Consider the following 15,305-nt stretch of genomic DNA (forward strand, 5'->3'; position numbering starts at 1 on the left):
ACTGCTATATTTGTCAGTCTCAATGCATTTTGCAATGTGAAAGTGTCTTAAGATCACCTTACTACTGTTGCTGTGCATGACCATAAATAATCTTACTAATGAGGTAGTGTCTTGCAATGTCACATACAGGGCAGCCCATTTCTGTATAATTGACACTAATGCACCCCAAAGGGCTAATTATTGGACTTATTGGTGAATGAAATTTGTATTGTTCGAAGGGTCAAAAAGGCGTTAAGGCGATATTAAAAACAGGGCACGATCCCCGTGACCAGCCATTCTTCCCCTAAAATGCAATTTTGAGCTTTATTTCTGGGATTATGATTAATATGACACAATATGGCATCATGCTAAGGAGTAAAGCGGTCTGTGCCACACCCCCTTATCCGCGGTGCGGTGGTATGATCCACGGATGCTTGTTATAGCGGCACGGAGCATCGGCAGCATCAGCAACACCAGTCAGTCTCGACTCGTCGGGTTCAAGTGCGGCTCATCGCTGCTTGCCGGGCTCCTTCCTGCTGTCACCGCACTGTCTGCCTGGCTCTTCTCCTCTCCCGTCCCTTCCCTCTGCAGAGATCTGGTCTGAGGCAACGTCAACATCGAAGCCACGCCGGCAGACTCTGAGGAGGCACAGCGAGGCGTCTCAGCCACGTTTAGCTGAGGCACAACGTCACGGGGTTCCGTTTCTGCCAGGGATTGCTCCGCATTTGGATCTTAAGCGTGGATTTGGACGGAAAAGGGAATGGCTGCTGCAGGTCGGGAAGGTAAGTGTCCTGTTCCTGTTCTGGCCTCGTTCTGGACTCATGCGCGGCGCTTTACCGGTTGTCAGCACTGTTGCTCGGCTGCTGGGACAACGTGAGTTCACAGGAAATGATCATCAGCTGTTCATGGTCTGCGTGCCGGAGTGTGCAATGCGTGGAAGGTACGCTGTCAGGCTACATGGGCGCGTGCTAATCATGCTCCCTGCACCTCTCCTTTGTAGGAAAAAAGATGGTGAAATAACAGCCACAAACTGCTCTGCCTCATGCTTGCAAAGTGTCACGTTGGATTCAGTCCACTAGCAGCCCTGAGCTGCTCCAATACTTGCTGGTGCCACTCTGTCACCATCAGCTCTGAGGTAGCCTAATGATGCCAACAGGGCCACGGGGTCCACAGGGTTTAGATCTCTCTCACTGAGGCTCTATATTACGACAATCGGACATACTGGACCATAACACGGAAAACGCTCATATTTCACTGATTTTATACGATGCACAAGTGTAATATTTGGACCATGCACGTATGGTACAGGTCAGAAGGGCAAATCAGATTTGACAGTTTTTATATGGCTCCTGTATAATAATAACATTCCAAATACAGAAGGTTGTGGCAAAACCTTACACTACATTTCCAAATTGCACTGCATTAATTTTTTTTACAAATCGAACGACTTTACAAAGAGTGAGGGACCGAGGGTGAATAATTAAGGGCAGCAAAATGCATTTGGGATAAATCATAATTATTATCAAGCTGACATAATTTGCACCAGTGTGGATATGCTTGGATAGATTTAAATTATACCTTCTTCACACTATAATTGCATTCAGTAAACCACAGAAAATGTATTCTGTAAAAAAATAAAAAAATAATGAAATCTGCACGTATATATATCATAATAATAGCCAAAATACAGAAAAGAAAAACAACTTAAAGATGCAATTTGTTAATCATGCTTTATTAAGCAATGTACAAGCAAAACATTTTCATTTGTAAATGCAAATATGATTAATCGCAAACTTTTAAATTTTGATAATGTTGTATTCCTGCAGCAACCACTAAATTCATGCAATAAATAGTACTTACTTCAGAAAATTAAACAGTTTTTTTCACTGTTTTTTAAAACATAAAATATAAATGCAATGCAATTGTGACACTGTTGTACCGAAACATGTTCATGGTGAAGCATGCGCCATTCTTTATTTATAATTTATTGTTAGTGAAATAAGACCGTCTGTCTTGGCTTTTTATCTTTTTTCTAATACAGAGCATCTGTGCATGGCGGTTAGGTATTATACACATACACAAGCTGCAAGACCTATCTCACACACTCCCACACACAACCTGGAACTTAGAAGCCTGGGCACATATACGTATGCACACACGGACACACACAGAGTCATATAATGCACTGATGTGTGTCTGTTAATCTTGCTATCTGCATATGGATGTTTTTTTTGTTTTTTTTTAAACTATCAATGGTGATTAGGAGCAGAAGAGCTTAAATGCCACACCCATTATGGCCGCTCTTTGAATTGAAATGTCACACGACCAATTACACACACTCTTCATACCACTGATGAAGCGTTGGCATTTCTGTCAGTCATCCAACATGGCTAATCAATCCATCCAACATTCCACATTTCACTCTTAATCATATCAACTTGAGCCAGTTGACTCCTTCCTCGGCAGCAGTTTGGGGCCAGCAGCGCGGCGATACTAATGATCTCGTTCAGCTGTTGCGCTCTCATTTTTTAATTTTCAGTCCCGTTGCAAGAGGCTTTGCACATATGGTGCTATGGAAATTTGTAAAAGCCTACAAGCTCATCTCCATGTCTTGGAGTCTCATCATTATTCCAGTGCAACGCGGCCGTTACAATGTTAGGAGTTTTGCCTTTCAACATATTGTCCATTGCCCCATGTGGAGAAAAGTTATTATGTGTGTGATACTTTTTAGGTGCCTGAGGTTGAAGTGAAAATGCATTGTCTCTGTATGGCACGGCAGTGTACCAAACAGCAGGGAGTGGGGGGGGGGGGGGGGGGGGGAGTTGTTCTTTTTTGTTATCCATCCCTGCATTATTAATCATTTTTTTCCAGGAATTCTGTTGCCCATGGCACTGTAATGCTCTCCTCTCCTGTGGAGTTGCTCAGTGGTTTCTCCCTGCCCCACAATGCTGCTGCCAAACGATTTTTCCTTAATAAATTTGAGGTCATGAATTAGTGAGAGGACAATGTGTGACTGTGTGAGGCACAGGGGTATGTTCATAATACAACACACATACAGTAGTACTGCTCAGAGCACTACAGCCAACGCTGCAGTGAGAGGCAATTTGAAGCCCAGTGTGACATTTGACCACCCACTTGTTTCTCTGCGTGTCCATCATATATGATAAGAACATAATTGCTAGAAAAGCTCAAATGTTCACCACCCTGTCGATTATTTTAAAGCAACAGAATCCTTGCCACTTCAGTAATGAGACGACTAGATGTTAGTTCTTTGACGCACTAGTGCACACAGACATTTAAATGTTACCCAAGTTCAAATATTTGCCAACTTGCTGTAATGTAATGCCGCCCCATCATCAATAGGTATCGTTTAAAAATCCTGCAGTGCTAATTAACATTTGTTCCTATCAGTTGGCAATTGCTGACACTTGAAAGGAAAAAAAAACTATTACTGAAAACAAGCAAACAAACAACAACAACAACAAAAAACTAAAATTCCAAATTTACGTTGTGTTGATTTAAATGTGATTTTTATGGTCTTCATGTGATGTAAAGCACTTTGAATTGCCTCGTGTTGAATTGTGCTATATAAATAAATTTGCCTTGCCTTGCCTTGCCTGCCAAAGAAAATTCAATTTTACCCGTTAGGTAAGATTATAACTTAAAAGCTAAAAAAATATTTTGGTTAAATTATTTCATGGTACTTGTATGCATAAAAAAATCCTTAAGTGTTATTAAAACTATGGAGAATTTCTATTGGGCAAATACAAGTAAACCAAATTAATATCACTACACCAACTACAGTGAGGAGCAGAAGTATTTGCACCCCTTGTGATTTTGCAAGTTCACCCACAAAGAAAATAGATAGAAGTCTGAAATTTCAATTATAAATGTATTTCCACTCATAGAAAGATAATCTAAAAAAAAAAAAAAAAATCCAGAAATCTCATTGTATGATTTTTTAAAAAGAATTTATTTGTAATTTACTGGGGTTCTAATGTATTTGTACCTCTGAGAATCAGCAATAATTATGACACTCAAACAGTTGTCAGTCTACCTAAAAAAAAATCCCCCTTTACCTCATAAGTAACCACCCACCCACCACCCGTTTGAGCTCCTTATTGTCACCTGTGCACCACACAGCCAGTCATAATCCAACTGCTACCATGGGCAAGACCAGAGCGCTTTCGAAAAACACCAGAGAAAAAAATTGTTGAGCTCCACAAAGCTGGAGAAGGCTGGACAATTGGAAAGCAGCTTGGTGAGACTAAATCAACAGTTGCAGCAATTGTTAGAAAAAGGAAAAGGTAATCTACCTCGGACTGGGGCTCCATGTAAAATCTCTCCTCGTGGTGCATCACTCATGATGTGGGAAAGTGAGGGCTCAAACTGGAACTACATAATAGACCTGACGAGAGCTGAATGCACAGTTTCAAAGGCTACTGTGAGTATACCACTACGGTGCAATGTTTTAAAATCATGCATTGCTCAGAAGGTTCCCCTGTTGAAGCCAGTACATTTGAAGGCCCGTCTGAAGTTTGCCAGGGACCATTTGAATGATGCAGAGGGGTCATGGGAGAAAGTCATGAGGTCATATGAGACCAATGTAGATTATTTTGATGCAAACTTTACTCCTCGTGTGTGGAGGGAAAAGAAGGATGAGTACAATCCCAAGAACACCATCCCCACTGTGAAGTATGGGGGTGGAAACCTCATGCTTCAGGGCTGCTTTTTGGTAAAGGGGACATGACGACTGTACTATATAAACTAAGCAGAGAATGAATGGTGAAATGTATTGTCAGATTTTGAGCCACAACCTCCTTCCCTCAGTCAGAGAGTTGAAGATAGATTGTGGCTGGATCTTCCAACATGACAATGATCCGAAGCACACAGCCAAGCTGAACAAGGCGTGGCTGCGTAAAAAGCATATTAAGGTTCTGGAGTGGCATAGCCAGTCTCCAGACCTCAAGCCAATAGAAAATCTTTGGATGGAGCTGAAACTTCATGTTTCTTAATGACAGTCCCAAAACCTGACAGATCCAGAGAAGATTTGTTTGGAGAAATGGGCCATATGTGAAAACCTGGTGAGGCACTTCAGAAAGCGTCTGACCTCTGTAATTGCAAATGAAGGCTTCCGCACTGAATATTAGCACTGACTTTCTCAGGGGTACAAATACTTTTGAAACCCCAGTAAATTACAAATAAATCATTGAAAAATCATACAATGTGAGTTCCGGATATATATATATTTTTTAATCTTTTATATTATGTTTCTATGAGTGGAAATGCATCTTTGATTGAAATGTCCAACCTCTACCGATTTTTAAGTAGGTGGACTTGCAAAATCCGAAGGGGTGCAAATACCTCTGCTCCTCACTGTATGTGAGGAACTATGACCTCTACATTCTATATTTTGCCACTATTTTAAAGTATATTGATTAGTATTATTTGAAATTGCTTTTTAGATTTACAATATGCAATGTGAATGCCTTACTGTACGTGTTTTTCCAACTATGCTCCTTCATACAATAAAGTAAGATGATGCAAAACGTTTTATTTATACAGTATCAAAACTAAATTCCTCGTCACTTGCTGTTACAGACAAAGTCTCACACACACATTACGCATGCACGCTCGCAAGTACGTACACACACACAAACACACATATTGGCCGGGTTGTAGCATGTATGCCCGAGGCAATTTTCTTTTAACTATTTGGCTTTGTCTCAGCCGGCATCTCCAGCTCTTGATTCCCTCTTGCGTTATTCCATTGGGCTATGGCCAAATGTCAGGAACGATATGTACTTTAACAAGAAGCATATTGTTATATGAGAATTGTATTGTGAAAATGCAATTGCAGTCTTCCTTCACACCTCTGTGCCTTCAGCATCCTGCTCCTCTGGTTTAAAGACAGAAGGATCAGCGCCTCAAGAGGCTTACTGGTCAAGCCACTCCACCTTTCTTTAAAATATGAGATTAATACGTCAAGAGGAGTGTGGCGTGTGCGTCTTTTAGCATGTGAAGAGGCGCTCAAAGGAGCGTAGCTAGCTGGAGGGCGGAGAGAGAAAAGCTGTCACATAGAGGCTGCGGTCATTCCTGAGTGCTTAATTTGTCTCCAGTGGGTTGCGACATATTGCGAGTTTTTCCCTTTAATTTCAACCTGGACATAATGCATAAATGGGGTTGTTCAAAGGCCTATCATTTTGTTTTGGGGTCTAAAAACCACAACATACATATTTTTTGGCAGAAATTCACACTACACTGCTACACACATTCAAAGAAAGCTTATGCCCACCTACGAGGACACATTTTTCACAGTGAAATTTCTTATTAATCAATTGGGTGGACAATTTTAGAAGAAGGAAAATCAATATTTGTTTCTACACAGATTTATTGCCAAGTAAATCGTCCTTCACCTCTGCCTGCAGATCTTGGCATTGTTGTCAAAACAATTAAGTCAAAATCCATTATATTTGTCTTGTTGATACAAAGGACAAAATTGAGAGTGTTCCAGACAGCCTTTACTGAAGACCAGGACTTCACCTTCAGTTAAGCACGCATTATTGAGGAAGGAAGGCTTTGGTCCAAAAAAGCTATCTGTTTAAATCTTTCTTGCCTCAATATTAACCTTGAAAAAAAAAAATAGTCAATTTCAAACAAACGTTGACAAAATGATTGAACTGATAAGAAAGTTGACCACTTCATTTTAACAAACAATTAAAGAACAGGTCATTTATCAAAATTTGCAACTTGGTCCATAAATGATTTATTAGTATGACTAATTTATGTGTATCGTTGCTGAATGACTAGGAAGTGATTTACTTGGACAAAGTACTTGCTTGTCGCTTACTTGCAACATTAAACAGTGATTGTGTGCCAAACATTCTTTCCTCTAAGCGAGTCCATTTATTTGCTGCTCAGTGGTAAATAGCCTCATGTGTATATCACAAGTAATATTCATGGCTTTACTTTCGCAAGATTATCATGAATTATTAACTCATAGAAAAGATGAATAGGTCCAAAGTGGTGGTTGATATTTCTCTGTTGGAGGGCTTGTTGTATGGTTCATGTTTAGGAATTTTTGCCAGCATGTGGTTATTATTGTGTTGTTGAGGTCAATTTTCTTCCTTCTTTCTTAAATCGGTATGATGTCTGGGACCTTTTTTTTAAGCATGTGAATCAGTACCTAAATTGACTTTCAACTGCACAGGGAGAAGCTCTTTGTTGATTGCCAGCCAAAATACCGAGGCAAAGTGTACAAAGAAAAGTCATTTGAGCAAATAAAGTAACCTAAATATACTCCGAGAATACGGTGGATTGATTGTGCAGCCATTTTTCAACTAATGCCAGACTGAGTCTCTGCAATTACATATTTTACAGAGTGCGCTGCTTGTTATTCCGACCAGATGTGTCCAGAAAAATAATTGTGGGTTTGTTCTGTTTAATGCAACTGGGAGCACAATGTCTTATTTCACAAGGACCAAAATGAGAAAAGCCAATATTTTGGGATCAGATAGTTTGCACAGGCAAGAAAATATTCACATAACAATGAACATGCAATGAGTCCATCATTGTTGTGAGTAGGGATGGGAATCGAGAACCGGTTTCTATAGAGAATCGGTTCCGAGCTATTCAATTCCATGGAATCGTTTGGCAGTTTATCTAACAATTCTCTTATAGATTCCAACCAGCACCAATTACATTACATTATTTACACATGCTTGACTCAGCAACTAAGATTATGTAATTATTCTAAGTGGGACTACTCACCAATAATAATTATGAACATCATCACTGAGTGTATTAATATTGAGTTTCACAGGCCAAGTCATTATTCATGAGACTACTTAAAGAAGTGGTGATTTTTCCAAAAAAGTCTATTAATGGGTCTATCGCATTCCTCGTCAAATACTCCATAAGAAAAATATAACATATATGCATCTATAATAATTAGGGCTGCTGCCCTCAGGGAGAAGGTACAGGTCCATACAGGCCAGAACGTCAAGACTGGCCAACAGTCTGTATCCACAGGCTGTGAGGCTACTGAATTCTGCCCCTCTCCCCTCTCTGCCCCCCCTTTTACGGACAATAACTCACATCCACCAACAACAATAACTCTGAACTGGTTTGCATTGTTGCAGTATGTCACTACCCACTACTTCCTCCTCCCTTACCCTTGCCTATTGGTTGACAACCAGTATACTTGATTATACTTGATTAACTCATCTGGTTTTGCACTGACTTATAACTGTTCTTATCAGGTATATTTTTGCTCTGCACTTTAGCACTGACATGACTTTATGCTGCTTTGAAATCTTTTTGTACTTATGTCTAATACTGTGTCAATGTTTACACTTAGTACTTAAGGGTATTTATTATATGGGTTTTGCACTTTACCAACTTAGTTATATGGATGCTCCAAACAAAGTTTCGTTGTGCTTTTTGCAACAATGACAATAAAATATTCTTAATCTGAATCTGAATCTAAATCTGTTCGGGCAGGATCCGGCACAAATTAACCACTGGGTGTCAAAATTTTCGCGTTAACGGGCGGTAATTAATTTATTTAATTAATCACGTTAAAATATTTGACACAATTAACGCACATGCCCCGCTCAGATTTAAATGACAGTACAGTGAAATGCCCACATGTTAATTGTGTTTTATGGAGTTTTGCCGCCCTCTGCTGGCGCTTGGGTGCGACTGATTTTATAGGCTTCAGCACCCATGAGCATTGTGTAAGTAATTATTGACATCAACAATGGCAGGCTACTAGTTTATTTTTTGATTGAAATTTTTACAAATTTTATTAAAACGAAAACATTAAGAGGGGTTTTAATATAAAATTTCTATAACTTGTACTAACATTTATCTTTTAAGAACTACAAGTCTTTCTATCCATTGGTTTCCTTTAACAGAATGTTAATAATGTTAATGCCATCTTGTTGATTTATTGTTATAATAAACAAATACAGTCCCTATGTACCGTATGTTGAATGTATATATCCATGGTTAGCACGTCTGCCTCACAGTTCTGAGATCTTGTGTCTTATCTTTCCATTCCAACAATAATTTACAGAAAAATATGGCATATTTTATAGATGGTTTGAATTGCGATTAATTGCGATTAATTACGATTAATTAATTTTTAAGCTGTAATTAACTCAATTAAAAATTTTAATCATTTGACAGCCCTAATAATAATCCTAAACAATTTTATTAGCAATTTTAATACACATTTCGGTCGGTAGTCCACCAATCAGTGTTTTTTGGGGAATAATTTGAATTTGGTGGGTCATAGGGCCAATCAGACTACTGATTTCACACAAAAGTAAATACCTCCGCATCCGATGGTGGTATTTTTGTGTTACTACGACTAACGGAAATTGATGTATGCGCCTGACGACTACAGCCAATCAGCGTATTTTCGCCCGTAATTTGAGATAGGATGGTCCCATTGGTCCTCAGCCACTTATATTCTACTCAGTATCAAAAGGCCTTTCCATAGAGTACCCCAATTTATGTCTAGGAAGTTAACAAATCCAAGTTAACGGAGGATTATGCTAAAATTCCTCTGATATTGTATGAGATCCAACCGTCTTCATGTAATTCCACCAACCTATTTATAAACTTGTTAATATTTGGGACAACAAAAGAGATACTCTGCTATCAGCTCGTATGACCTTTTAAAAAGGATTTTTTTATTTCTATTTGAAAAATGTGTCAGTAGAATGTTACACATTCTTGTCTATTTGCCGCAGTTACATATTGCCACAGTTAACATCGAGACTTTGGGCCTCTTTTGACCTCATTGTGAGTTTGTAAGGTTGTGACTTCTGATTAAACAAACTAGATGTCAATCAAAATTTTTGTTCTTTTTTCCCCCAAATTAGAATCGATAAAAAATCGAATGATTAAGCAAAATCGATAATGGAATCGGAATCGTAAAAATCCTATCAATTCCCATCCCTAGTTATGATTGTTCTTTTTCTTGGTTAATGTTCAAAAAAAAAAAAAAACTTGTTTCCAAAGTGAGCATTATAAGTCTTGTAACCTTTGTGAGCATTCTTCACTCTTTGTAGAGAAGACACAGCTGCATTATGTTCATCCATCTATCATTATGCCATGGAAACAACTATTGAGTTCAGGATAACAATCACAAAGCATTAACGCAAAGCATTCAGGCTTTTCAGATTAGAGACGTCACAAAATCAGTTTCCGGATGGCATTCTTCTTTTTTTCAGATGATAAACCTGACAATGTAAAGGAATAATAGAAGTACTATTTAACTTTGTATTCAGAAATTAACCTCTGATGCTGCACCATAGTCATAGCAGATCTCTTCGGCAACTCCTCTTAAGATCACTTATTTCTCCATAATCAACGACTTAATTAAGGAGCTATGGAGGAAGTACTGTCTTACTTGCTAACAACTGAATCCAATTTCTGGCATTGATTTATCAATTAATTCTGCTGCTGTAATGCCGCCACTTTGCTTATCTTTGAGAAGTGGAGGTTTTAGCAGCCAAATGCATTATTGAAATAGGATTTTTAGCGAGCAGTGGCTGATGCAGAGAGCTTAGGCGCTTGTCAGTCTTGATGTAAAGCTTTATTTGCAAAACGGGTTAGTGTGAACAGCCTTTTAGGCCTGCGAGGAGGACAGTGACATGTATTTATCTTGCGAAAGTGGAGGAATATCAATTGTGTTGAATAAGGCTTTGCCTTGTCAGGAATATTGATTAAGTGGTTTCGGGGGGTGTCTCTTCCTCTGTGTGTGTCGGTGTATTTGTGGTCAACTTCTTTCATGGCTAAGCAAGAGGAAGCGCAGTGGTGCATATGTGTCTTTGTGTAGTCTTGCCTGTTTGTTTTTTTCCCTGTTAGGGGAATCAGCAGATGGCTTCAGATCAGCGAGAAAGTCAAAAAGAGTATCATGTAACGAACTTGACTTTCTAGTTAAAAGTAGTATGAAAGAGAAATATATCTAATCCGAAGTAGGGTAGAAGGGAGCCTTTGAAAAGTCAGATGAAAGATCATTGAAGCAAAGCAACTTATGGATGTCCTAATACTGCTCACACAGATGTGCCGATCAGTGCTTTGACCCATACACACAGTGAATAGTCAATGTTCCAGTTTGGATTCTTGTTTACCTTTAAAAAAAGACTTTCTGAGCTGGCAAACCTTTTTGTCCTTATACTGAACTTCTTGGACACATCTTAGGTTTAGTAAACAAAAGGAATACATATGTCTGTCCTATTCATCCCTCAAGGAATGTTGGCAGGGTTTTTTTGTTGACATTATTTGCTCGTAAGCAACTGTGTTAGCTTTTTGTTTGAGTTATTAGCCATTCGGTATTTCCACTGGTCACAATTTAAGTTGTTGGATAATAGTGGTTAACCCAGTTCCATATTTGGTAAAACATCAATGATGATAAAAGAAAATACGAACAAAATGAAAACAGGAAAAAAAAGTGTTGATTATTTGCATAGAGTCTTGTCCCTTCCCGTCAAAGTATTGCACAAGCTCTAATTACCAGTGAGATTAGTGCTTAGCAACTTCCTTTTTTGCATTTGTCGCCTGCTATTCGAGAATTTATCCTCACTGTGAGGAATGAATTGCTAGTCTACTAAACCTAAAACCATACACATCTATCCTTGTGTGTACGACAAGTAGCCTGGATCTCTAGACTCACCGTTGTTCAAGCTATAGAGTCTGGGACACAGCTCCTTATTGGCCTCTCGAGTCCGAGCGAAATCGTCTGTGCAATCAGATTAGTTTATTTGCGTGATGTGTTCTTAACGAGCAATGTCAATCTTGCGCGTCGGAAGTCGTCTCCACAACAACACAGATGGCGAATGGGAGAGCTAAGAATATGTTCTTATGCGTGGTAAATTCAGTTATAAATGATTAAAAACACACTGAGTAGCTTAAACCCAACAGTCTGTCTCGCTCTAGCCATAGGGTTTAGGATTTATTTTGACGTCCTTGCGCTAGAGTTTCTTGTCGCTTTGCCAACGTCACGTCCGCCCGTCGCTGATTGGTCCACTCCGCTGTCTGTGTGCTGTGGCTTGCTCCGCCCTGGGAATTTGATCCGCGGAAGAGTCGCCAGACTCTATAGCTGGAACAGTGGTGAGTCTGGAGTTCCAGGCTATACGACAAGTACATTTACTTATATATTTTTCATTGCTGAAAAAACTTGTGGCCAGTGGTTAGCAATAAGGCACAAATGAGGTGCCAGTATTTACAGTATGTGTAATACAGTGGATCCTTGTATGTTTTTTAAATTAAAACAAACAAAAAAAAGCAAACAAAACAACAACAATCTGACAACACAACAGCATAATGGCAGCCCTGGATTAAAAAAATGTTGCCTTCAGGCAAACTCTGAAATTTTGTTTTTATTCCTCCAACCGATCTATACACCACAAGCTTGTCAAACTGTGCGTGTAAAGGAATCTGTATGGGTCAAAGATTCTTGGTTGTGCCTGGCAATGTAACTAGTGGAAGTGGTGCAGACACTACGTACAGATGAAATTCTCCTGCGTTTGGTAGATTGAAGCGTTTCAATGCCAAGCCTAGTGCAGTCGTATGCACATTAAGATTGTAACTGGCAGTCAGACTGTAACTTAACACCACAGATAACACCTCCGTGGCCTTGTGTTTGCTCATGTGGCTTCAGGTAGTCTTTAAATACTGCAAACAGGAAATATGGTCCTTGATCAGCTCCATGTGTAAACCTTCCTGAGACAACTGCTCTTTATATTTAGCCATATGTAGTTAATGAAATGAAATGGACTTGAATTGAACAGAAGGCCTGAAGCTTTTTGTATGTTTTCATTAATGGAAACCTATGAATGTGATAAAAGATGCATGTGGTACAAGGTCAGGTCCTGGATTGCGTATGGTTGATAAACCATTATCAGAGATATATTTCAGGCTTGGTCAACAATGAAAGAACAAGAACAAATGGGAGGGCTGCAGCCCATTGATACCTAGCTCTTATGCAAGAATTAAAAGTCAATCACTTCATGCGTCACTGAGCAATTTCACTGTAACTTCTTTTCATCTTCCCTTCTTCCGAAAGTTTCACAGTATATTGGATTCTATTGAACAATGTAGCATTTAACCAGGGGCGGTGATCCGTTTTCAAAGTTGGGGAGGGGACAATAAATAGTAAAATTTTAAAGAATTATTATTGGGGGCGGGGGGCAATGATAACAGTTAGTTATACAGCTATACAGTATTTTACTGCAATTTGTCGCTTTAATCATTTTTTTATTTTTAATCTGTTCTGTTCAGCTGCTTGACACGGAGAATGGGAATATTAGTGTCCTATTGCTCTGAACAGTTTTAATGTATCACATGGGAGTATGATATACTCCCATTGTGATGATTATTCATTGTGTCACGTTTATTAGGGGAAAGCAGCTAGCAGGAATGGGGGGACAGAAAGGAAAATAGAAAATGAGACAGACAAAAGAGAAGAACAAACAAGAAGAAATGCATAAACTAACTATGAATATTGTAGTGCTATCGATAGCTAATTGTATTTTCCGTTGAAACCATGTGAAGAGCCTGATGGCCAAGGAGAAAAAGGAGGGGGGAGAGTCAGAAAGAGATGTGATTAGGTGGGGGGGAGCATACACAAATAAGCAATGTGAGGTGTAGAACTCAGTATTATGTGAATCTCTTGTAAGTGTGAATATGTTGACATCCTATTCTATGCTGCCTGATCGCTAATCCTGGCATCGATAGTTTCTTTACTTGAGTGTTTCTAATTGCACCCAGTCATGTGTGAATCACATCAGACGTGTGGTAGCCCTGCAGACAAGTGGAAATGCTGCATGGGGGGTGCCCCAGGGCCACAGCCCCTCCCCAGCCAATCAGGGGGGTGAGCAAGCGAAGCCCATCCTTCCTCCCGCAGCTCCAGTAAGGGGGCTGCCATCATCCCCCCAGGATCCCACCCAGAGTGGGCGACACCCCATTGACCCACCGGCACTCGGTCAACGATCCGCATCGGAGACCAAGGAGTATACCCGGCCAGAAAAGAAAGGGGAAGGCAGATGCCGAAAGACCAGAGAAGCCGCCGCGTGGCGGCGCGGGACCGGAACTCAGACCCCGACCCCCCCCACCCCGCAACCGGCAGCCAGGCGAAGAGGAGGCCACGCACCGGGAGCCACGCCATAGAGAAAAAGTGTGGGATCCACCTACCGCCCTATTACTGTGGCTACCAGGTCCCTGACTGGCATCCATTGCCCAGCACCGTGATGATATTGTGTGGGGAGGGTAGTGCAGTGTATGCATTAAAATAGGACCGCCTCATGGAAGTTCTTCTCAGTCGCAATTCCTACCGCCCCTCACCGAAGCCCCCCCCATGGAGTATAATATGTGTGGTGCGTTAAAAGAGGTGCGGGAAAGGCGGGACCTGAGGCGCGTCACACCCCAAACCGGTCCCAGCAACCCCACATCCTCGATGTATGATGCATTAAAATCAAGGGGGAGCCGGCCCGGGACTCTATAGCCCTTTTCCAACTCTCCCCGAAGACATGGATGAGTGTGTAGGTGCCAGAGGTGAAAGATATTTACAGTGCAAAAGCAAAGAGTGCGTGAGTTAAAGGGAACCTCGGACTTAAAAACTTATAGGCTCTAATATGCCACAATTGTTCTCTTTCACTGAAATATGTTATTAGAAACACATAAGATAGTGCAATTGATTTAAAAATCTATAATATTTAGTAAATGTTTTGACCTACGGAAGGCACCATGTTTTATGAGCGCAATGGTGGCTCGGGGTGATGATGTACATTGTCACTGTCACTCGACGAACACTACCGAGTTTCTCCAATTCCTTCTACTACGGATAGGAATTGATAGGATTTTTACGATTCTGATTCCATTATCGATATTGCTTAACAATTCGATTCTTTATCGATTCTCTTATCGATTCTAATTTGGGGAAAAAGAAGAACAAACATTTTGATTGGCATTGAGTTTGTTTAATCAGAAGTCACAACCTTAAAAACTCAAAACAAGGTCAAAAGAGGCCCAAAGCCTCAATATTAACTGTGGCAAATGCACAAGAATGTAACATTGTACTGAAACATTTTTCTAATAGAAATAAAAAATATTCGTATATATTGGCATATAGGTCGTTGGTCTGCCGTTAGCAATTTGTGTTCAACTTGCAGGGGTCTCCAAACTTTTTCCAGTGAGGGCCGCATAACTTTTCCCTTCTCTGATGAGGGGCCGGGGTCATTTTGTAACTGAAAAAGTGTGACGATTGCAGGAGTGCCTAAATGTAAAAAAAATATTTTTGTTTTTCAGAAAGC

At 40.1% G+C, this 15,305-nt stretch overlaps 1 protein-coding gene across 1 annotated transcript in view; it reads left to right on the top strand.

Moving 5' to 3' along the window:
- Positions 1-437: 437 nt before the first annotated feature.
- Positions 438-15,305, top strand: part of tenm1 (teneurin transmembrane protein 1) — a 348,630-nt gene continuing 333,762 nt past the window's right edge. The window contains exon 1 of the mRNA XM_057850586.1: positions 438-761. The gene's annotated coding sequence lies outside the window, so the exon portion shown is untranslated. The remainder of the gene's footprint in view (positions 762-15,305) is intronic.

The sequence above is a fragment of the Corythoichthys intestinalis genome, chromosome 11 (assembly GCF_030265065.1).
Source record: "Corythoichthys intestinalis isolate RoL2023-P3 chromosome 11, ASM3026506v1, whole genome shotgun sequence".
NCBI classification, from domain to species: Eukaryota; Metazoa; Chordata; class Actinopteri; order Syngnathiformes; family Syngnathidae; genus Corythoichthys; species Corythoichthys intestinalis.